Genomic DNA, 25,314 nt, shown 5'->3' on the forward strand with positions numbered 1-25,314 from the left:
ATGCACACTTTTTTGAAAAAATTGAGGTCTCATAACTGGGTGTGTCTTATACAGTGGTTGTGGCATTTCAAATGCCATAGATAGAACTGAGGACAAGACTATATGAAGACAGTGATTTGTCATTAGACACAGATGAGGACAAGCTAATAGATGGGAGTTTTGACAATGATGAGGAGTTGTATGAATTTTATGATGAATAAAACTTGAGTTCAGTAACTTTGTATAATACATTTTTTCCTTCAAATTTAGGGCCCCAAAATTAAGGTGCATCTTATACATGGAGAAATATAATATTTTTCAAAAAGTATAGCACATACAATTATGTAATGTACACTATATAACATTTGGTAAGAATACTAAATGACCATGTTACTGGCTATGTATTCATTACTACATACTATACTTTTTAGCATTACTTTTTTTTATTTTTAATATACTCAGAAGTACATGTTACACTTTAATAAAAGCACTGTATTTTCTACTATATTAGCAAATACACAGAAGAACAATTTTGAAAATGGATTCCAACAATTGGCTCTTACACCCATGAACAAATCCGAATTACTTGGGGGAGGTTTTAAACATATTTAAGTCTAAGACTTACTCTCCAAAAAGGTTGCAACAAGGGCAGGACCCAGGTGTTTTCCTAAGCTCTCCAGGCAGCTCCAAGGTCTCCTCCTGGTTGGTCAGCAGGGGCACTTTGGGTTTCTTGGGCCATTATTTGGGCATGTGAGGAGTTTTTCTTGCAGATTGATTAGCTGTTGTGAGGAACTTCGCCTCTGGGTTTTTGGGCATCTTTCTTGGGTCTGTTTTCCCCAGCAAAGTTCCTTTCCTCCTACACCTCTTCTTGGATTCTTAGCTTCTTCCCTGGGCCTCTACCTGGGGTCCTGGCTCTGCTGCTTTCGGGGTGTCCAGAGCAGTGAACGTCTTTCTTCCCACTAGGTGTGCTGGGACCAGGACTCTGTTTTGGAGACTTCTCTCCTGTGGCACATTTTGTATCTCTACATTTTTTTTTTTTTTTTTTTTTGCTGCAGTTTTTCCTGTTGGGACCAGTTGTGGAAGATTCTTCTTTGAATTCTCCTTGCACTTTATTTTAGACTTTCCCTCTGAGGTCACTTTCTTAGCAGGCATGGGGTCGCGCTCTTCTGGGTCCAGGACCTTCACTGGAGGACCACTAGCAGTTGTGGCTGATGTAGCCTTCTAGCGTGCTTCATAAGCCTTCTGTTTCTTTTCTTTTCCTTTTGTTTTTTCATTGTTTTATTTTGTTTCTGTATTTTCTTTGCTTCTTTTTTCTTTTTTTTTTAATAATTTTATTTTTAATGGGGCGACATCAATAAATCAGGATACATATATTCAAAGATAACAACTCCAGGTTATCTTGTCGTTCCCTTATGTTGCATACCCATCACCCAAAGTCAGATTGTCTTCTGTCACCTTCTATCTAGTTTTCTTTGTGCCCCTCCCCCTCCCCCTTTCCCTCTCCCTCTCCCCCCTCCCCTTGTAACCATCACACTCTTATCAATGTCTCTTAGTTTCACTTTTATGTCCCACCTACGTATGGAATAATGCAGTTCCTGGTTTTTTCTGATTTACTTATTTCACTTTGTATAATGTTATCAAGATCCCAAGATGATGTCACAGTAATGGCGGGGTAAGAAGCGATACCAATAAATCTCCCCCAAAACTCAACAAGATCTTCAACCAGAAACAGAAAAACCTATACTTGGAGCCTCCAGATGCTTCGCAATACACCCGAAGGTATGGTCGAGTGAAAAATTGGCTAAATATATAACCAAACCCCGAAGGAATTAGGGAGTAAGAAATGCTCCGCCTTCCTCACTAACCTAAACAGGGCGGCTTTCTCTGGTAACTGTGAATATAGAAACTGAGGCGGGCAAAGGGGGTGAATAGATCCAGGCTGCGGCACAAACAGCCGAACCAGGCTGTGGCACGGAGATCCAAGCTGAGGAAAAACTGATCCTGTGGCAACCCGGGCAATACAAGCTAACACTCGCGCCAAACCCAAACAAAGAAAGACAAGCGGGGTGGCCATTTTACCCGGTCTCCTGGTCGGCGTGCGCGCAGTTAGTGGGCGAGAGATTTCTTCCTAGGCCCCGAGAGTGGGTGCCCGTGTTGCCCCACGGAGAGGCAGGGTCAGAGGCCTTTCTGTGGGCCGAGGGCAGAGTCTCTGGGCAGCCCCAGCGCCCTAGGAAAGCCGTGCATGGGAGGGAGCGAGAACTAATTCCAACGGTGGAGATTTTCCGTGCCGGAGGGGGTTTCACTCAGAGGGAAACGCGGCCGGCCTCATATCCTGGTTTGCGCTCGCAGATAGTGAATGAGAGATTCCTCCGAGTGCCTCGGCAGTGTGCGCCCGTGTTATCGCACAGAGGGGCAGAGTCAGGGGCCTTTGTGTGGGCCAAAGCGGTAACTCGGGCCGCCCCAGCGCCTTGCAAAAGCCGCGCACGGGGACGGAGCAAAAGCCAATTCCAACGCTGCAACTTGTCCATGCGGTTGGGGGTTTCACTCAGAGCGTGAGACTGCTGGCCGGATATCCTGGTTTGCGCACACAGATACTGAACGAGAGTTTCCTCCAAGCGCCCCGGAAGTGGGCGCCCGCCTGTGTTACCGGACAGAGTGGCAGAGCCAGAGGTCTTTGAGTGGGCAGAAAGCCCGCCTGATTATGCTAGCAGCTCTGACTGACTGAGCCTTACCCAGAGCCCTGTGCTGAGTGGAAATAGAGTGGGGAGTTGCCAGCTCTTTGAGCCTCTTACTATCCAGGCAGAGGCAGCAGCAACCCTATAGCTGGATTATCGGGCTACTAATTGAGGAAGGAAAGACTAGGAGAAAGGCTCCAGGAACACGGACTCTCTCACTGGCGGAGCCTATAAATGCTAATGAGCCTTGACTGCCAACGAGACTAAAGCACAATACATGACATTGCCATACAGACTTATCAACTGCAAACCTCTACCTGAGCATGCCAAAGGGGCAGAACCCGGGGTACAGAGTCACTGACCAGGAAGAGGGAGAGAAAAGAAAAAGCAAGAAGATAACCTCTCAAAATCAAGAATAATCTGCAGACTTTATAACCTATCCCATTTTATTATATTTGTTCGTCTGTCTCTCTTATCTTCATTCTTGATACTTTTTTCCCACCTCCAATTTGGCCGATTAACTCTCTGCCGGTCTTACTCTCTCCTCTCCTTGAACTACACTACCCATAAGTGTTACATCTCCCATTATCTTTTCTCTCCTCTTCCTTTCTCTCTCTGAGGGTTGCACTCCAAAACCCTTAACTCTCTCTCTATCTCTCTCTCTCTCCACTTTTTTTCTTCTTTCTTCTTTTAGTGGTTCCCTCTTTTTTCTCTCTCTCTCTCTTTCTTTTCTCCCTCTATATTAGTTTCTTCCTTTCTCCTTTACATCTCCTCACATTCTAACCTCAATTACAAACAAATTATCTTATCTGGGACTCAAACTTATGTTTGTGGCATTTTGGGGGGTTTTTTCTTCACCTTTTTAACTCACTAGCAGTGCTCCCATCCATGGCTCTCCATTTTATCTAGTTCTTGTTCCACTAAATACAATAGTAATTTTTTAATTTGTCCCCCCATTTTCCTGTTTCCCTCTTATTCCTCTCATCATAACTCTTAAACAACCAACACCTAAAAGCAAATCATTTTATTCTTGACCCAAATTTTTTCCTTATTTGCTTTTTGTGGGTCCATACCCCCGCTTTTCTTTTTCTTTTTCTTTTTTTTTCTTTTTTTTGCCCCTTTATTACTTTTCCTCAATTCAGACCCTACATCACAGGCATTGTTTGTTATAATTCACAGTTCACCACAAGATTTTCTCAAGAAAGAGGAGAGAGGAGAGGAGAGGAAAAAAGGAGGGGGGGAATAATTTCCTTTTTTAAAAATTTTTATTTTATTTTATTTTTCTTTATTTCATTACTAATTTTTTTTAAAAAAACAACTTTTTGATTTTTTATTTTTTTATTTTTTTTAACTTTTTATTCTTTATTAAATCTAATTAATACTATCAACAAAACCACCCTCAGATGCCATTAAGGAAGAGAAAATCGAATATCATGGATACAAAAGAAAGAGAGGTAACACAGCTAGATGAGGACAAATCTATGGAGAAAAAATTGAATATATTGGAAACCTTGGAGTTAAATGACAGAGAATTCAAGATAGAAATCCTAAAAATCCTCCAAGATATACAAGAAAACACAGAAAGGCAATTTAGGGAGCTCAGAAAACAACTCAATGAACACAAAGAATATATGTCCAAGGAAATTGAAACTATGAAAACAAATCAAACAGAGATGAAAAACTCAATTCACGAGCTGAAAAACGAAGTAACAAGCTTAGCTAATAGAACAGGTCAGAGAGAAGAGAGGATTAGTGAAATAGAAGACAAGCAACTTGAGGCACAACAGAGAGAAGAAGAAAGAGACTCAAAAATTTAAAAAAATGAGGTAGCCCTACAAGAATTATCTGACTCCACCAAAAAGAATAACATAAGAATAATAGGTATATCAGAGGGAGAAGAGAGAGAAAATGGAATGGAGAACATACTCAAACAAATAATAGATGAGAACTTCCCAAGCCTGTGGAAAGAACTAAAGCCTCAAGTTCAAGAAGCAAACAGAACTCCGAGTTTTCTTAACCCCAACAAACCTACTCCAAGGCATATCATAATGAAATTGACACAAACCAACAGCAAAGAAAAAATTCTCAAGACAGCCAGGGAAAAGAAGAATACAACATATAAAGGAAGGCCCATTAGATCATCATCAGATTTCTCAACAGAAACTCTACAAGCGAGAAGAGAGTGGACCCCAATATTTAAAGTCCTGAAAGAGAGGAACTTTCAGCCACAAATACTATACCCATCAAAGCTATCCTTCAAATATGAAGGAGAAATAAAAACATTCACAGATACAGAGAAGATGAGGGAATTTATCATCAGAAAACCCCCACTCCAGGAATTACTAAAGGGGGTTCTCCAATCAGATACAAAGAACAAAAAAAAAAAACAACAGAGCCACAAGTAAAAGTTCCAAGAAGAACACAATAAAACCAAATTTAAACTGTGAGAACAACAAAAAGAAAGAGGGGGAGAAGATGGAGATTAACAGCAGCAAAGGACGATGGAGTGCAAAAGTACTCACAAAATAGTTCGCTACAATGAACAGGGTAGGGACCCTTTTCATTACTCAAAGGTAACCACCATTGAAAAAACCACCACAGAAGCACATGAGATAAAAAAGATAGCAACAGAGGAAAGATGTATGGAATACAACCAAATAAAAACAAAAGATAGAAAGATGAAAGAGAAGGATCAAACAAGACACAAAACTAACAGAAAGCAAGATATAAAATGGCAATAGGGAACTCACAAGTGTCAATAATTACACTAAATGTAAATGGATTAAACTCACCAATAAAAAGGCACAGAGTAGCAGAATGGATTAAAAAAGAAAATCCAACTGTATGCTGCCTACAGGAAACTCATCTAAGTAACAAGGATAAAAACAAATTCAAAGTGAAAGGCTGGAAAACAATACTCCAAGCAAATAACATCCAAAAAAAAGCAGGTGCAGCAATACTCATATCTGACAATGCTGACTACAAGACAGCAAAAGTACTCAGAGACAAAAATGGCCATTTCATAATGGCTAAGGGGACACTGAATCAAGAAGACATAACAATTCTTAATATATATGCACCAAACAAAGGAGCACCAAAATATATAAGACAACTACTTATTGATCTTAAAACAAAAACTGACAAAAATACAATCATACTTGGAGACCTCAATACACCGCTGACGGCTCTAGATCGGTCATCCAAACAGAGAATCAACAAAGACATAGTGGCCTTAAACAAAACACTAGAGCACCTGGATATGATAGACATCTACAGGACATTTCATCCCAAAGTGACTGAGTATACAATTTTCTCCAGTGTACAAGGATCATTCTCAAAAATTGACCATATGTTGGGCCACAAAAACAACATCAGCAAATTCAGAAAAATCGAAGTTGACCCAGCATATTTTCTGATCATAAAGCCTTGAAACTAGAATTCAACTGCAAAAAAGAGGGAAAAAATCCCACAAAAATGTGGAAACTAAACAACATACTTTTAAAAAATGAATGGGTCAAAGAAGAAATAAGTGCAGAGATCAAAAGATATATACAGACTAATGAAAATGACAATATGACATAATCAGAATCTATGGGATGCAGCAAAAGCAGTGATAAGAGGGAAGTTCATATCACTTCAGGCATATATGAACAAACAAGAGAGAGCCCAAGTGAACCACTTAACTTCACACCTTAAGGAACTAGAAAAAGAAGAACAAAGACAACCCAAAACCAGCCGAAGAAAGGAGATAATAAAAATCAGAGCAGAAATAAATGAATTAGAGAACAGAAAAACTATAGAAAAAATTAATAGAACAAGGAGCTGGTTCTTTGTAAATATCAACAAAATTGACAAACCCTTGGCAAGACTTACCAAGGAAAAAAGAGAAAGAACTCATATAAACAAAATCCAAAATGAAAGAGGAGAAATCACCACAGACATCGTAGATATACAAAGAATTATTGTAGAATACTATGAAAAACTTTATGCCACTAAATTCAACAACCGAGAAGAAATGGATAAATTCCCAGAACAATAGAATCTTCCTAGACTGAGTCAAGAAGAAGCAGAAAGCCTAAACAGCCCTATCAGTAGAGAAGAAATAGAAAAAACCATTAAAAACCTCCCCAAAAATAAAAGTCCAGGCCCTGACGGCTATACCAGCAAATTTTATCAAACATTCAAAGAAGACTTGGTTCCTATTCTACTGAAAGTCTTCCAAAAAATTGAAGAAGAAGCAATACTTCCAAACACATTTTATGAGGCCAACATAACCCTCATACCAAAACCAGGCAAGGATGGCACAAAAAAAGAAAACTACAGACCAATATCTCTAATGAATACAGATGCTAAAATACTAAACAAAATACTAGCAAATTGAATACAACAACATATTAAAAAAATAATACATCATGATCAAGTGGGATTCATCCCAGAATCTCAAGGATGGTTCAACATACGTAAAACGGTTAACGTAATACACCATATCAACAAAACAAAAAACAAAAACCACATGATCTTATCAATAGACGCAGAAAAGGCTTTCGATAAAATACAACACAATTTTATGTTTAAGACTCTCAACAAAATGGGTATAGAAGGAAAATATCTCACCATGATAAAGGCCATATATGATAAACCATCAGCTAACATCATATTAAATGGCACTAAACTGAAGGCTTTTCCCCTTAAATCAGGAACAAGACAGGGTTGTCCACTCTCTCCACTCTTATTTAATGTGGTACTAGAGGTTCTAGCCAGAGCAATCAGACAAGACAAAGAAATAAAAGGCATCCATATCAGAAAAGAAGAAGTAAAGATATCACTTTTTGCAGATGATATGATCCTATACATCGAAAACCCCAAGAATCCACAAAAAGACTACTAGAAACAATAAGCCAATACAATAAGGTCGCAGGATACAAAATTAAAATACAGAAGTCAATAGCCTTTCTATATGCCAACAATGAAACAACTGAGAACGAACTCAAAAGAATAATCCCCTTCACGATTGCAACAAAAAAAAATAAAATACTTAGGAATAAACATAACAAAGAATGTAATGGACTTATATAATGAAAACTATAAACCATTGTAAAGGGAAATCGAAAAAGATATAATGAGATGGAAGAATATACCTTGTTCTTGGTTAGGAAGAATAAATATAATCAAGATGGCTATATTACCCAAAGCAATATACAAATTTAATGCAATTCCCATCAAACTTCCAATGATGTTTTTTAAAGAAATAGAGCAAAAAATCATCAGATTTATATGGAACTATAAAAAAACCCGAATAGCCAAAGCAATCCTAAAGAAAAAGAATGAAGCTGGGGGCATTACAATACCTGACTTCAAACTCTATTATAGGGCCACGACAATCAAAACAGCGTGGTATTGGCAGAAAAATAGACACACAGACCAATGGAACAGAATAGAAAGTCCAGAAATAAAACCACATATATATAGTCAAATAATTTTTGATAAAGGGGCCAACAACACACAATGGAGAAAAGAAAGCCTCTTCAATAAATGGTGCTGGGAAAACTGGAAAGCCACATGCAAAAGAATGAAACTGGACTACAGTCTCTCCCCCTGTACAAAAATTAACTCAAAATGGATCAAAGATCTAAACATAAGACCTGAAACAATTAAGTACATAGAAGAAGACATAGGTACTCAACTCACGGACCTGGGTTTTAAAGAGCATTTTATGAATTTGACTCCACAGGCAAGAGAAGTGAAGGCAAAAATTAATGAATGGGACTACATCAGACTAAGAAGTTTTTGCTCAGCAAGAGAAACTGATAACAAAATAAACAGAAAGCCAACTAAATGGGAAATGATATTTTCAAACAACAGCTCAGATAAGGGCCTAATATCCAAAATATACAAAGAACTCATAAAACTCAACAACAAACAAACAACCAATCCAATAAAAAAATGGGAGGAGGATATGAACAGACACTTCTCCCAGGAAGAAATACAAATGGCCAACAGATATATGAAAAGATGCTCATCTTCTTTAGCTATTAGAGAAATGCAAATCAAAACAGCAATGAGATACCACCTCACACCTGTTCGATTAGCCATTATTAGCAAGACAGGTAATAGCAAATGTTGGAGAGGCTGTGGAGAAAAAGGGACCCTCATACACTGTTGGTGGGAACGTAAAGTATTAATAGTACAACCATTATGGAAGAAAGTATGGTGGTTCCTCAAAAAACTGAAAATGGAACTACCTTATGACCCAGCAATCCTTCTACTGGGTATATACCCCAAAAACTCAGAAACATTGATACGTAAAGACACATGCAGCCCCATGTTTATTGCAGCATTGTTCACAGTGGCCAGGACATGGAAACAACCAAAAATCCCGTCAATAGATGACTGGATAAAGAAGATGTGACACATATACACTATGGAATACTACTCAGCCATAAGAAATGATGACATCGGAACATTTACAGCAAAACAGTGGGATCTTGATAACATGATACGAAGCGAAATAAGTAAATCAGAAATAACCAGGAACTGCATTATTCCATAGGTAGGTGGGACATAAAAGTGAAACTAAGAGACATTGATAAGAGTGTGGTGGTTACGGGGGGGGGGGGTGGGAGGGAGGAATGGGAGAGGGAAAGGGGGAGGGGGAGGGGCACAAAGAGAACAAGATAGAAGGTGACAGAGGACAATCTGACTTTGGGTGATGGGTATGCAACATAATTGAACAAGATAACCTGGACTTGTTATCTTTGAGTATATGTATTCTGATTTATTGATGTCACCCCATTAAAAAAATAAAATTATTATAAAAAAAAAAAAAAATCCCACCATTTTGCTGTAATGATCCGATGTCATCATTTCTTATGGCTGAGTAGTATTCCATAGTGCATATGTGCCACATCTTCTTCTTTATCCAGTCTTCTATTGACGGGCTATTTGGTTGTTTCCATGTCCTGGCCACTGTGAACAATGCTGCAATGAACATGGGACTACGTGTGTCTTTGCGTATCAATCTTTCTGAGTTTTTGGGGTATATCCCCAATAGACGGATTGCTGGGTCACAAGGTAATTCTATTTTCAGTTTTTTGAGGAACCACCATACTTTCTTCCATAATGGTTGTACTATTAATACTTTACGTTCCCACCAACAGTGTATGAGGGTCCCTTTTTCTCCACAGCCTCTCCAACATTTGCTATTACCTGTCTTGTTAATAATAGCTAATCTAACAGGTGTGAGGTGGTATCTCATTGCTGTTTTGATTTGCATTTCACTAATAACTAACGAAGATGAGCATCTTTTCATATATCTGTTGGCCATTTGTATTTCTTCCTGGGAGAAGTGTCTGTTCATGTCCTCTTCCCATTTTTTTATTGGATTGTTTGTTTGTTTGTTGAGTTTTATGAGTTCTTTGTAAATTTTGGATATTAGGCCTTTATCTGAGCTGATGTTTGAAAATATCATTTCCCATTTAGTTGTCTGTCTGTTTATTTTGTTGTCAGTTTCTCTTGCTGAGCAAAAACTTCTTAGTCTGATGTAGTCCCATTCATTAATTTTTGCCTTCACTTCTCTTGCCTGTGGAGTCAAATTCATAAAATGCTCTTTAAAACCCAGGTCCATGAGTTTAGTACCTATGTCTTTTTCTATGTACTTAATTGTTTCAGGTCTTATGTTTAGGTCTTTGATCCATTTTGAGTTCATTTTAGTACAGGGGGACAGACGGTAGTCCAGTTTCATTCTTTTGCATGTGGCTTTCCAGTTTTCCCAGCACCATTTATTGAAGAGGCTTTCTTTTCTCCATTGTGTGTTGTTGGCCCCTTTATCAAAAATTATTTGACTATATATATGTGGTTTTATTTCTGGACTTTCTATTCTGTTCCATTGGTCTGATTGTCTATTTTTCTGCCAATACCATGCTGTTTTGATTGTCGTGGCCCTATAATAGAGTTTGAAGTCAGGTATTGTAATGCCCCCAGCTTCATTCTTTTTCTTTAGGATTGCTTTGGCTATTCGGGGTTTTTTATAGTTCCATATAAATCTGATGATTTTTTGCTCCATTTCTTTAAAAAATGTCATTGGAATTTTGATGGGAATTGCATTAAATTTTATATTGCTTTGGGTAATATGGTCATCTTGATTATATTTATTCTTCCTAACCAAGAACAAGGTATATTCTTCCATCTCATTACATCTTTTTCGATTTCCCTTAACAATGGTTTATAGTTTTCATTATATAAGTCCTTTACATTCTTTGTTATGTTTATTCCTAAGTATTTTATTTTTTTTGTTGCAATCGTGAAGGGGATTATTCTTTTGAGTTCGTTCTCAGTTGTTTCATTGTTGGCATATAGAAAGGCTATTGACTTCTGTATGTTAATTTTGTATCCTGCGACCTTATTGTATTGGCTTATTGTTTCTAGTAGTATTTTTGTGGATTCTTTGGGATTTTCGATGTATAGGATCATATCATCTGCAAAAAGTGATACCTTTACTTCTTCTTTTCTGATATGGATGCCTTTTATTTCTTTGTCTTGTCTGATTGCTCTGGCTAGAACCTCTTGTACCATATTAAATAATAGTGGAGAGAGTGGACAACACTGTCTTGTTCCTGATTTAAGGGGGAAAGCCTTCAGTTTAGTGCCATTTAATATGATGTTAGCTGATGGTTTATCATATATGGCCTTTATCATGTTGAGATATTTTCCTTCTATACCCATTTTGTTGAGAGTCTTAAACATAAAATTGTGTTGTATTTTATCGAAAACCTTTTCTGCGTCTATTGATAAGATCATGTGGTTTTTGTTCTTTGTTTTGTTGATATGGTGTATTACGTTAACCGTTTTACGTATGTTGAACCATCCTTGAGATTCTGGGATGAATCCCACTTGATCATGATGTATTATCTTTTTAATATGTTGTTGTATGCAGTTTGCTAGTATTTTGTTCAATATTTTAGCATCTGTATTCATTAGAGATATTGGTCTGTAGTTTTCTTTTTTTGTGCAGTCCTTGCCTGGTTTTGCTATGAGGGTTATGTTGGCCTCATAAAATGTGTTTGGAAGTATTGCTTCTTCTTCAATTTTTTAGAAGACTTTCAGTAGAATAGGAACCAAGTCTTCTTTGAATGTTTGATAAAATTCGCTGGTATAGCCATCAGGGCCTGGACTTTTATTTTTGGGAAGGTTTTCAATGGTTTTTTCTATTTCTTCTCTACTAATAGGGCTGTTTAGGCTTTCTGCTTCTTCTTGACTCAGTCTAGGAAGATTGTATTGTTCTAGGAATTTATCCATTTCTTCTAGGTTGTTGAATTTAGCGGCATAAAGTTTTTCATAGTATTCTACAATAATTCTTTGTATATCTACGATGTCTGTGGTGATTTCTCCTCTTTCATTTTGGATTTTGTTTATATGAGTTCTTTCTCTTTTTTCCTTGGTAAGTCTTGCCAAGGGTTTGTCAATTTTGTTGATCTTTTCAAAGAACCAGCTCCTTGTTCTATTAATTTTTTCTATAGTTTTTCTGTTCTCTATTTCATTTATTTCTGCTCTGATTTTTATTATCTCCTTTCTTCGGCTGGTTTTGGGTTGTCTTTGTTCTTCTTTTTCTAGTTCCTTAAGGTGTGAAGTTAAGTGGTTCACTTGGGCTCTCTCTTGTTTGTTCATATATGCCTGAAGTGATATGAACTTCCCTCTTATCACTGCTTTTGCTGAATCCCATAGATTCTGATTATGTCATATTGTCATTTTCATTAGTCTGTATATATCTTTTGATCTCTGCACTTATTTCTTCTTTGACCCATTCATTTTTTAAAAGTATGTTGTTTAGTTTCCACATTTTTGTGGGATTTTTTCCCTCTTTTTTGCAGTTGAATTCTAGTTTCAAGGCTTTATGATCAGAAAATATGCTGGGTCAACTTCGATTTTTCTGAATTTGCTGATGTTGTTTTTGTGGCCCAACATATGGTCAATTCTTGAGAATGATCCTTGTAAACTGGAGAAAATTATATACTCAGTCACTTTGGGATGAAATGTCCTGTAGATGTCTATCATATCCAGGTGCTCTAGTGTTTTGTTTAAGGCCACTATGTCTTTGTTGATTCTCTGTTTGGATGACCGATCTAGAGCCGTCAGCGGTGTATTGAGGTCTCCAAGTATGATTGTATTTTTGTCAGTTTTTGTTTTAAGGTCAATAAGTAGCTGTCTTATATATTTTGGTGCTCCTTGGTTTGGTGCATATATATTAAGAATTGTTATGTCTTCTTGATTCAGTGTCCCCTTAGCCATTATGAAATGGCCATTTTTGTCTCTGAGTACTTTTGCTGTCTTGTAGTCAGCATTATCAGATATGAGTATTGCTACGCCTGCTTTTTTTTGGATGTTATTTGCTTGGAGTATTGTTTTCCAGCCTTTCACTTTGAATTTGTTTTTATCTTTGTTACTTAGATGAGTTTCCTGTAGGCAGCATACAGTTGGATTTTCTTTTTTAATCCATTCTGCTACTCTGTGCCTTTTTATTGGTGAGTTTAATCCGTTTACATTTAGTGTAATTATTGACACTTGTGAGTTCCCTATTGCCATTTTATAGATTGCTTTCTGTTAGTTTTGTGTCTTGTTTGATCCTTCTCTTTTGTTTTTCTATCTTTTGTTTTTATTTGGTTGTATTCCATACATCTTTCCTCTGTTGCTATCTTTTTTATCTCATGTGCTTCTGTGGTGGTTTTTTCAATGGTGGTTACCTTTAAGTAATGAAAAGGGTTCCTACCCTGGTGGTTACCTTTAAGTAATGAAAAGGGTTCCTACCCTGTTCATTGTAGTGCACTATTTTGTGAGTACTTGTGCACTCCATCGTCCTTTGCTACTGTTAATCTCCATCCTCTCCCCCCCTTTCTTTTTGTTGTCACAGTTTAAATTTGGTTTTATTGTGTTCTTCTTGGAGCTTTTACTTGTGGCTTTGTTTTTTTTTTGTTTGTTTTTTGTGTGTTTTTTTTGTTCTTTGTATCTGATTGGAGAACCCCTTTAGTAATTCCTGGAGTGGGGGGTTTTTGATGATAAATTCCTTCATCTTTTCTGTATCTGTGAATGTTTTTTTTCTCCTTCATATTTAAAGGATAGCTTTGATGGGTATAGTATTCGTGGCTGTAAGTTCCTCTCTTTCAGGACTTTAAATATTGGGGTCCACTCTCTTCTAGCTTGTAGAGTTTCTGCTGAGAAATCTGATGATAATCTAATGGGCCTTCCTTTATATGTTATATTCTTCTTTTCCCTGGCTGCCTTGAGAATTTTTTCTTTGTCATTGGTTTGTGCCAATTTCATTATGATATGCCTTGGAGTAGGTTTGTTGGGGTTAAGAAAACTCGGAGTTCTGTTTGCTTCTTGAACTTGAGGCTTTAGTTCTTTCCACGGGCTTGGGAAGTTCTCATCTATTATTTGTTTGAGTATGTTCTCCATTCCATTTTCTCTCTCTTCTCCCTCTGATATACCTATTATTCTTATGTTATTCTTTTTGGTGGAGTCAGATAATTCTTGTAGGGCTATCCCATTTTTTTTAATTTTTGAGTCTCTTTCTTCTTCTTTCTGTTGTGCCTCAAGTTGCTTGTCTTCTATTTCACTAATCCTCTCTTCTATCTGGCCTGTCCTATTAGCTAAGCTTGTTACCTCGTTTTTCAGCTCGTGAATTGATTTTTTCATCTCTGTTTGATTTGTTTTTACAGTTTCAATTTCCTTGGACATATATTCTTTGTGTTCATTGAGTTGTTTTCTGAGCTCCCTAAATTGCCTTTCTGTGTTTTCTTGTATATCTCGGAGGATTTTTAGGATTTCTATCTTAAATTCTCTGTCATTTAGCTCCAAGGTTTCCAATATATTCAATTTTTTCTCCATAGATTTTTCCTCATCTATCTGTGTTACCTCTCTTTGTTTTGTATCCATGATATTCAATTTTTCTCTTCCTTAATAGCATCTGAGGGTGGTTTTGTTGATAGTATTAATGAGATTTAATAAAGAATAAAAAGTTAAAAAAATAAAAATTGAAAATAGTTTATTTAAAAAAATTAATAATGAAATAAAGAAAAATAAAATAAAAAATTTTTTAAAAAAAGGAAAATTATTCTCCCCCCCCTCCTTTTTTTCTCTCCTCTCCTCTCCCCTCTTTCTTGAGAAAATCTTGTGGTGAACTGTGAATTATATTGTACTAAATAGAACAAACAATGCCTGTAATGGAGGGCCTGAATTGGGGAGAAGTAATTAAGGGGCAAAAAAAAAAAGAAAAAAGAAAAAAAAAGGGTGTATGGACCCACAAAAAGCAAATAAAAAAAAAACTGGGTCAAGAATAAAATGATTTGCTTTTATGTGTTGGTTGACTAAGAGTTATGATGAGAGGAATAAGAGGGAAACTGGAAAATGGGGGGACAAATTAATAAATTACTATTGTATTTAGTGGAACAAGAACTAGATAAAATGGAGAGCCAGGGATGGGAGCACTACTAGTGTGTTAAAAAGGTGAAGTAAAAACCCCCCATAATGCCACAAACTTAAGTTTGAGTCCCAGATAAGATATTGTTCGTTATTGAGGTTTGAATGAGAGGAGACGTAAAGGAGAAAGGAATAAACTAATATAGAGGGAGAAAAGAAAGAGAGAAAGAGAGAGAAAAGAGGGAACCACTAAAAGAAGAAAAAAGAAAAAAGAGGAGAGAGAGAGAGAGAGAGTTAAGGGTTTTGGAGTGCAACCCTCATAGAGAAAAAGGAAGAGGAAAGAAAAGATAATGGGAGATGTAACACTTATGGGTAGTGTCGTTCAAGGAGAGGAAAGAGTAAGACCAGCAGAGAGTTAAATGACCAAATTGGAGGAGGAATAAAAAATATCAAGAATGAAGATAAGAGAAACAAATGAACAAATATAATAAAATGGGATAGGCTATAAAGTCTGTGTATTATTCTTGATTTTGAGAGGTTATCTTCGGAGTGACGTCACGGAAATGGCGCCGTGAGCAGCATGACCGACAGATCTCCCCAAAATCACAACAAATTTATCAACTAGAAACAGGAAATTTTATCCTCGGAGCATTCCGGAGTTCCACACAAACTGAAAGCGAAAGGACTGTTATCAGTTGAATCTGAGAGATGAGGGTGTGGAGGAAGCTACCACAGGGACGTTCATTCAAGCCGCAAGGAAGTGTGCCTGTGCTGAGTCAGCCCACACTCGGGAGGCGCGAGCAGCAGCCGCGAGCAGCAGCCGCGAGCAGCCGCGAACAGCAGCCGCGAGCAGCAGCCGCGAGCAGCCGCAGGCGCGCGCCCGGTAAGATTGCAGAGCGAGCACCGCCCACACTATGGAGCGGCGAGCAGCCGCTGGCGCGCCCAGTCCGGTTGCAGAGCGAGGACCGCTAACGTTCCCAGCGGCCCGCGCACTGCGAATGAGAGTCGCCAGCCACCGGTGCCCGGAGCACCCCATTCGCGCGTGTACCCTGGGCATTCCACGCACCCAGAGCGCCCTGCTGGCCCGCACACCCAGGGTGCCCCATCATCCTGCGCCCAGTGCGCCCCAGCTGCCAGCAGCGGGGGGAGCGGGAGAGGCCCCATGGCGGTATTCCCTACTTGGGAGATTCTCTCCGTGGGCAGGGCACCTCACCCAGCCATTCAAGCTAACAATCAAGCCTTGGGGGAGGGGCGAGCGCAGGCAGCCTGAAATACCTTCGGGAGCACAGCTGCGACCCAATCACTGAAATTAGCTTAACCCGTGAAATCTGCGCACCCTCGGTTCTAATTGATAAGATCTCTCTCAGTTCAGCGACCCAAGACAAGAGGTGTGATATTTTTTAGTGCCTCTCGCTAAAGGGGTGGGGGCAACTTCTGATTGATAGAGCCTCCATATTCAGGGATAAACGCTAACAAAAAGGACTTGGCAGATAATAAGATCTATACTACACTAGTCGCAAGCAGAGACTAGTGCCTCTTCTTCCCAGCTGAAACAGGCTACAAAGTGTGGAAAGCCTGGGTTGAGAGGTCCAACTGAATGCTAGGCGCTGAACAGTCACCTTGACAACAATTGACTCCCACCCCCGCCTGATTACACTGGAGGCCCTGACTGCCAGAGCCTTTCCCAAAGCCTTGCACTGAGTGGGGATAGAGTGGGGATTTCCCAGCTCTTTGAGCCTCTTACTCCCCAGGCAGAAGCAGTTGCAGCCTTATAGCTGGATCACCAGGCTGCTAATTCAGGAAGGGGGGACTAGGAGAGAGAATCCAGGAAAGCAAACTCTCTCATCGTTGGACCCTGCAAACGCCAACAAGCCTTGACTACCAGCAAGACTAAAGCCAATTATATGACATTGCCATAGAATCCCATCAACTGCAAATCCCTACCTAAGTGTGACACAGGGGCAGAGCCTGGGGTACAGAGTCACCGACCAGGAAGAGGGAGAGAAAAGAAAAAGGAAGAAGTTAACATCTCAAAATCAAGAAAAATCCACAGACTTTACAACTTGTTCCACTAATTTTTTTTTTTTTGTTGTTGTTTGTTTCTTCTATCTTATTGCCTTTATTTCCTCCACCTCGGTCCTTCTATTCTCTGCCCATCTTATGCTTCCCTTTTCTTGAACTACACTACCCATAAGTGTTACATTTTATTTCTCTTCTTCATCCTCACCCTCCTTTAAGGTTATACTCCAAAACACTTAACTCTCACTCTCTCCTCTTTTGTTTTATTTTGTTTTGCTTTATCTTGTTTTTTTCTCTTCCTTTTTTATTTCTTCCTTCGTTTTTCTCTTTTTCTTATTTTTTCCTTTCTATTCGTTTTTTCTTTTCTCGTTTTACTCTCATCCCATTTAATCCTCAATCACGAACAAATTAGTTAATTTGGGACTCAAGGCTTTTTTTTGGCTTTATTTTTCTTTTTCGCTTTTGTTTTTGTTTTTTTTCTTGTTTGTTTATTTTTGTGGCATTTTGGGTCCTCCCAACCCAAGGTCTCCATTGTATTTAGTCTTCGCTCCACTTAATACAACAGATTTTTACTTATCATTTTTGTATTTTTCTTCTTTATTATTCTCTTTTTTGTCCTTTTTTCTGGTTCCCTCTTATCCCTCTCATTATATCTCTTAGTTGACCATCACTCACAAGCAAATCATCTTATGCTTGTCTAAGATTTTCTTCCTTTTTTTTTTTTTTTTGCATTTAGTAGGTCCCTACTCCCCTTTTTTTGCCCCTTGAACTCTTCACCCCAAATCAGGCCCTCCATTATAGGCACGATATTTCCCTGAGGAGGGGAGAGGAGGGAAAGAGAAGAAAGAAAAAAAGGGGGAAGTAATAAATTATTACTGTTTTTTTTTGTGGGGTGTTTTACCTTTTTTTTTTTTTTTTTTTTTTTTTTTTTTTTTTTACTTTTTACTCTTTATTAATTCTAATTAGTGCTATCAACAAGACCACCCTCAGATGCCAATAAGAAAGAGGAAATCGAATATTATGGATACAAAAGAAAGAGAGGTAACACAAATAGATGTGGAAAAATCTATGGAGAAAAGACTTAACATATTGGAAGCCTTGGAGCTAAATGACAGAGAATTTAAAATAGAAATCTTAAAAATACTCAGAGATATACAAGAAAACACAGAAAGGCAATATAGGGAGATCAGAAAACAACTCAATGAACACAAAGAATATATTACCAAGGAAATTGAAACTATAAAAACAAATCAAACAGAAATGAAAAACTCAATTCACGAGCTGAAAAACGAGGTAACAAGCTTAGCTAGCAGAACAGCCCAGATTGAAGATAGGATTAGTGAAATAGAAGACAAACAACTTGAGGCACAACAGAGAGAAGAAGAAAGAGACTCAAAAATAATAAAAAACGAGAAAGCCCTACAGGAATTGTCTGACTCCATCAGAAAGAATAACATAAGAATAATAGGTATATCAGAGGGAGAAGAGAAAGAAAATGGAATGGAGAATATACTCAAACAAATAATAGACGAGAACTTCCCAAGCCTGTGGAAAGAACTAAAGCCTCAAATTCAAGAAGCAAACAGAACACCGAGTTTTCTTAACCCCAACAAACCCACTCCAAGGCACATCATAATAAAGATGACACAAACCAATGACAAAGAAAAAATTCTCAAGGCAGCCAGGGAAAAGAAGAGTACAACATATAAAGGAAGGCCTATTAGATTATCATCAGATTTCTCAGCAGAAACTCTACAAGCTAGAAGAGAGTGGACCCCAATATTTAAAGCCCTGAAAGAGAGGAACTTTCAGACACAAATACTATACCCATCAAAGCTATCCTTCAAGTATGAAGGAGATATAAAAACATTCACAAATTCAGAAAAGATGAGAGAATTTATCAACAGAAAGCCCCCACTCCAGGAAATACTAAAGGGGGTTTTCCAACCAGATTCAAAGAACAAAAGAAAACAACACCACAAGTAACAGCTCCACCAAGAACACAATAAAATCAAACTTAAACTGTGACAACAAAGGAAAAAAAGGGGGGAGAGGATGGAGATTAACAGTAGCAAAGGACGATGAAGTGCAGAAATACTTATAAGATAGGGTACTACAATGAATATGGTAGGTACCCTTTTCATTACTTAATGGTAACCACCCTAGAAAAAACCACCACAAAAACACTTGACTTAAAAAAGGTAGCAACAGAGGAAAGAAGTATGGAACACAAACAAACAAAAACAAATGATAAAAAAACAAAAGAGAAGAATCAAACTAGATACAAAACTAACAGAAAGCAATTTATAAAATGGCAGTAGGGAACCCACAAGTGTCAATAATTACACTAAATGTAAATGGATTAAACTTACCAATAAAAAGACACAGAGTAGCAGAATGGATTAAAAAAGAAAATCCAACTATATGCTTCCTACAAGAAACACATCTAAGCAACAAGGATAAAAACAAATTCAAATTGAAAGGCTGGAAAACAATATTCCAAGCAAACAACACCCAAAAAAAAGCAGGTGTAGCAATACTCATATCTGATAATGCTGACTACAAGACAGCAAAAGTACTCAGAGACAAAAATGGTCATTTCATAATGATTAAGGGGACACTGAATCAAGAAGACATAACAATCCTTAATATATATGCACCAAACCAAGGAGCACCAAAATATATAAGACAGCTACTTATTGACCTTAAAACAAAAACTAACAAAAATACAATCATACTTGGAGACCTCAATACTCCGCTGACGGCTCTAGATCCGTCATCCAAACAGAGAATCAATAAAGAGATAGTGGCCTTAAACGAAATACTAGAACACCTGGATATGATAGACATCTACAGGACACTTCATCCCAAAGCGACAGAGTATACATTTTTCTCTAGTGTACATGGAACATTCTCAAGAATTGACCATATGTTGGGCCACAAAGACAATATCAGCAAATTTAGAAAAATTGAAATTGTACCAAGCATATTTTCTGATCATAAAGCCTTGAAACTAGAATTCAACTGCAAAAAAGAGGGGGAAAAACCCACAAAAATGTGGAAACTAAACAACATACTTCTAAAAAATGAATGGGTCAAAGAAGAAATAAGCGCAGAGATCAAAAGATATATACAGAGAAATGAAAATGAAAATACGACATATTAGAATCTCTGGGATGCAGCAAAAGCAGTAATAAGAGGAAAGTTCATATCACTTCAGGCCTATATGAACAAACAAGAGAGAGCCGAAGTAAACCACTTAACTTCACACCTTAAGGAACTAGAAAAAGAAGAACAAAGACAACCCAAAACCAGCCGAAGAAAGGAGATAATAAAAATCAGAGCAGAAATAAATGAAATAGAGAACAGAAAAACTATAGAAAAAATCAATAAAACAAGGAGCTGGTTCTTTGAAAAGATCAACAAAATTGACAAACCCTTGGCAAGACTCACCAAGGAAAAAAGGCACAGGACTCAAATAAATAAAATCCAAAATGAAAGAGGAGAGATCACCACAGACATCATAGATATACAAAGAATTATTGTAGAATACTATGAAAAATTATATGCCACCAAATACAACAATCTAGAAGAAATGGATAAATTCCTAGAACAATACAACCTTCCTAGACTGAGTCAAGAAGAAGCAGAAAGCCTAAACAGACCAATCAGCAGGGAGGAAATAGAAAAAACTGTTAAAAACCTCCCCAAAAATAAAAGTCCAGGCCCAGACGGTTATACTAGTGAATTCTATCAAACATTCAAAGAAGACTTGGTTCCTATTCTACTCAAAGTCTTCCAAAAAATTGAAGAAGAAGCAATACTTCCAAACACATTTTATGAGGCCAACATAACCCTCATACCAAAACCTGGCAAGGATGGCACAAAGAAAGAAAACTACAGACCAATATCTCTAATGAATACAGATGCTAAAATTCTAAACAAAATACTGGCAAACAGAATACAACAACATATTAAAAAAATAATACATCATGATCAAGTGGGATTCATCCCAGAATCTCAAGGATGGTTCAACATACGCAAAACGGTTAACGTAATACACCATATCAACAAAACAAAGAACAAAAACCACATGATCTTATCAATAGATGCAGAAAAGGCTTTTGATAAAATACAACACAATTTTATGTTTAAGACTCTCAACAAAATGGGTATAGAAGGAAAATATCTCAACATGATAAAGGCCATATATGATAAACCATCAGCCAACATCATATTAAATGGCGTAAAACTGAGGACTTTCCACCTTAAATCAGGAACAAGACAGGGTTGTCCACTCTCTCCACTCTTATTTAACGTGGTGCTAGAAGTTCTGGGCAGAGCAATCAGACAAGACAAAGAAATAAAAGGCATCCATATCGGAAAAGAAGAAGTAAAGGTATCACTTTTTGCTGATGATATGATCCTATACATCGAAAACCCGAAGGACTCCACAAAAAGATTATTAGAAACAATAAACCAATACAGTAAGGTCGCAGGATACAAAATTAACATACAGAAGTCCATAGCCTTTCTCTATGCCAACAATGAAATATTAGAAAACGAACTCAAAAAAATAATCCCCTTCACGATTGCAACAAAAAAAATAAAATACCTAGGAATAAACATAACAAAGAATGTAAAGGACCTATATAATGAAAATTACAAAGCATTGTTAAGGGAAATCGAAAAAGATACAATGAGATGGAAAAATATTCCTCGTTCTTGGATAGGAAGAATAAATATAATCAAAATGGCCATATTACCCAAAGCAATATACAAATTTAATGCAATTCCCATCAAAATCCCTATGAGATTTTTTAAAGAAATGGAACAAAAAATCATCAGATTTATATGGAAATATAAAAAACCCTGAATAGCCAAAACAATCCTAAGGAAAAAGAATGAAGCTGGGGGCATTACAATACCTGACTTTAAACTATATTATAGGGCCACGATAATCAAAACAGCATGGTATTGGCAGAAAAATAGACACTCAGACCAATGGAACAGAATAGAAAGCCCAGAAATAAAACCACATATATATGGTCAAATAATCTTTGATAAAGGGGCCAACAACACACAATGGAGAAAAGAAAGCCTCTTCAACAAATGGTGTTGGGAAAACTGGAAAGCCACATGCAAAAGAATGAAACTCGACTACAGCCTGTCCCCGTGTACTAAAATTAACTCAAAATGGATCAAAGACCTAAATATAAGTCCTGAAACACTAAAGTACATAGAAGAAGACATAGGTACTAAAATCATGGACCTGGGTTTTAAAGAACATTTTATGAACTTGACTCCAATGGCAAGAGAAGTGAAGGCAAAGATAAATGAATGGGACTACATCAGAATAAAAAGTTTTTGCTCAGCAAGAGAAACTGATATCAAAATAAACAGACAGCCAACTAAATGGGAACTGATATTTTCAAACGACAGCTCAGATAAGGGCCTAATATCCAAAATTTACAAAGAACTCATAAAACTCAACAACAAACAAACAAACAATCCAATAAAAAAATGGGAAGAGGACATGAATAGACACTTCTCCCAGGAAGAGATACAAATGGCCAACAGATATATGAAAAGATGCTCAGCTTCATTAGTTATTAGGGAAATGCAAATCAAAACTACAATGAGATACCACCTCACCCCTGTTAGATTAGCCATTATCAACAAGACGGGTAATATCAAATGTTGGAGGGGCTGTGGAGAAAAAGGAACCCTCATTCACTGTTGGTGGGACTGTAAAGTAGTACAACCATTATGGAGGAAAGTATGGTGGTTCCTCAAAAAACTTCAAATAGAACTACCTTATGACCCAGCAATCCGTCTACTGGGTATATACTCCAAAACCTCAGAAACATTGATACGTGAAGACACATGTAGCCCCATTTTCATTGCAGCACTGTTCACAGTGGCCAAGACATGGAAACAACCAAAAAGCCCTTCAATAGAAGACTGGATAAAGAAGATGTGGCACATATACACTATGGAATACTACTCAGCCATAAGAAATGATGACATCAGATCATTTACAGCAAAATGGTGGGATCTTGATAACATTATAAGGAGTGAAATAAGTAAATCAGAAAAAAACAAGAACTACATGGTTCCATACATTGGTGGAACATAAAAATGAGACTAAGAGACATGGACAAGAGTGTGGTGGTTACCAGGGGTGGGGGGAGGGAGGACAGGGGGAGAGTTAGGGGGAGGGGGAGGGGCACAGAGAACTAGATAGAGGATGGCGAAGGACAATCTGACTTTGGGCGAGGGGTATGCAACATAATCTAATGACAAAATAACCTAGACATGTTTTCTTTGAATATATGTACCCTGATTTATTAATGTCATCCCATTACCATTAATAAAAATTCATTTAAAAAAAAAAAAAGAGAGGTTATCTTCTTGCTTTTTCTTTTCTCTCCCTCTTCCTGGTCGGTGACTCTGTACCTCGGGTTCTGCCCCTTTGGCACGCTCAGGTAGATGTTTGCAGTTGATAAGTCTCTATGGTGATGTCGTGTATTGTGCTTCAGTCTCGTTGGCAGTCAAGACTCATTAGCATTTATAGGCTCCGCCAGTGAGAGAGTCCGTGTTCCTGGAGCCTTTCTCCTAGTCTTTCCTTCCTCAATTAGTAGCCTGATAACCCAGATCCAGCTATGGGGTTGCTGCTGCCTCTGCCTGGATAGAGGCTCAAAGAGCTGGCAACTCCCCACTCTATTTCCACTCAGCACAGGGCTCTGGGTAAGGCTCAGTCAGTCAGAGCTGCTAGCATAATCAGGCGGGGCTTCCGCCCACTCAAAGACCTCTGGCTCTGCCACTCTGTGGGATAACACGGGCGGGCACTGTCGAGGCACTCGGAGGAATCTCTCGCTCACTATCTGCGCACGCAGACCAGGATATCAGGCCAGCCACCTCACCTTCTGAGTGAAACCCCCACCCACACAGAAAAGTTCCAGCGTTGGAATTGGCTCTCGCTCCGTCCCTGGGCGCGGCTTTCCCAGGGCGCTGGGGCGGCCCGGAGATTCCGCTTTCGGCCCACACAGAGGCCTCTGACTCTGCCCCTCTGTGGGGTAACACGGGCACCCACTCCTGAGGTGCTGGGAGGAATCTCTCGCTCACTCTCCGTGCGCGCCGACCAGGATATCAGGCCAGCCGCCTCACCCTCTGAGTGAATCCCCCTCCCGCACGCAAAAGTTCCAGCGTTGGAATTAGTTCTCGCTCCCTCTCTGTGCGTGGCTTTCCCAGGGCGCTGGGGCGGCCCGGAGATTCCGCTTTCAGCCCACACAAAGGCCTCTGACTCTGCCTCTCTGTGGGACAACACGGGTGCACACTCTTGGGGCTTTGGAAGGAATCTCTCGCCCACTATCTGAGCGCGCCGACCAGGAGATCGGGGAAAATGGCTGCCCCGCTTGTCTTTCTTTGTCTGGGTTTGGCGCAAGTGTTAGCTTGTATTGCTCGGGTTGCCACAGGAACAGTTTTTCCTCTGCTTGGATCTCTGTGCCACAGCCTGGTTCGGCCGTTTGTGCCACGGCCTGGATCTATTCACCCCCTTTGCCTGCCTCAGTTTCTATATTCTCAGTTCCCAATGAAAGCCACCCTGTTTAGGTTAATGAGGAAGGTGGAGCATTTCTTACTCCCTATTTCCTTCGGGGTTTGATTATATATTTAGCCAATTTTTCGCTCGACCATACCTTCAGGTGTATTGCGAAACATCTGGAGACTCCAAGGATAGGTTTTTCTGTTTCTGGTTGAAGATCTTGTTGAGTTTTGGGGGAGATTTATCGGTATTGCTTCCTACTGCGCCATTACTCTGACGTCATCTCCCTGCTTCTTTTTTCTTCTCACAAATGAAGAAAAATGGGAAAGGCAACTGATCTCTGTTTTCATGTACAAGAGTTTCATGCTGTCCCACTTCTCAGCAATTTATTTTCTTTATTTCTTTTCTTTTTTTTAAGTGAGAGGTGGAGAGGCAGGGAAGCAGAGTGACAGACTCCCACATGCACCCTGACCAGGATCCACCCAGAATGCCCTCTAAAGGCCTATCTGGGTGTTGCTCCTTTGCTCAACAACTGAGCTATTTCAGTGCCTGAGGTGGCGGCCATGGAGCCATCCTCAGCGCCTGGGCCAATTTACTCCAATTGAGACATGGCTTCAGGAGGAGAAGAGAGAGAGAAAGAGAGAGAGAAGAGTTGAGCATTTCTTACCCTAAAGGAAATAGGGA

General features: G+C 38.6%; 2 pseudogenes; both read right to left on the reverse strand.

Moving 5' to 3' along the window:
• Positions 1-600: 600 nt before the first annotated feature.
• LOC136398364 (ribosomal L1 domain-containing protein 1 pseudogene) lies at positions 601-1,289 on the reverse strand (annotated as a pseudogene).
• Positions 1,290-24,887: 23,598 nt separating this feature from the next.
• The window catches only part of LOC136398365 (ribosomal L1 domain-containing protein 1-like), a 38,705-nt pseudogene continuing 38,278 nt past the window's right edge, over positions 24,888-25,314 (reverse strand).

This window comes from Saccopteryx leptura, chromosome 3, assembly GCF_036850995.1.
Source record: "Saccopteryx leptura isolate mSacLep1 chromosome 3, mSacLep1_pri_phased_curated, whole genome shotgun sequence".
Lineage (NCBI taxonomy): Eukaryota > Metazoa > Chordata > Mammalia > Chiroptera > Emballonuridae > Saccopteryx > Saccopteryx leptura.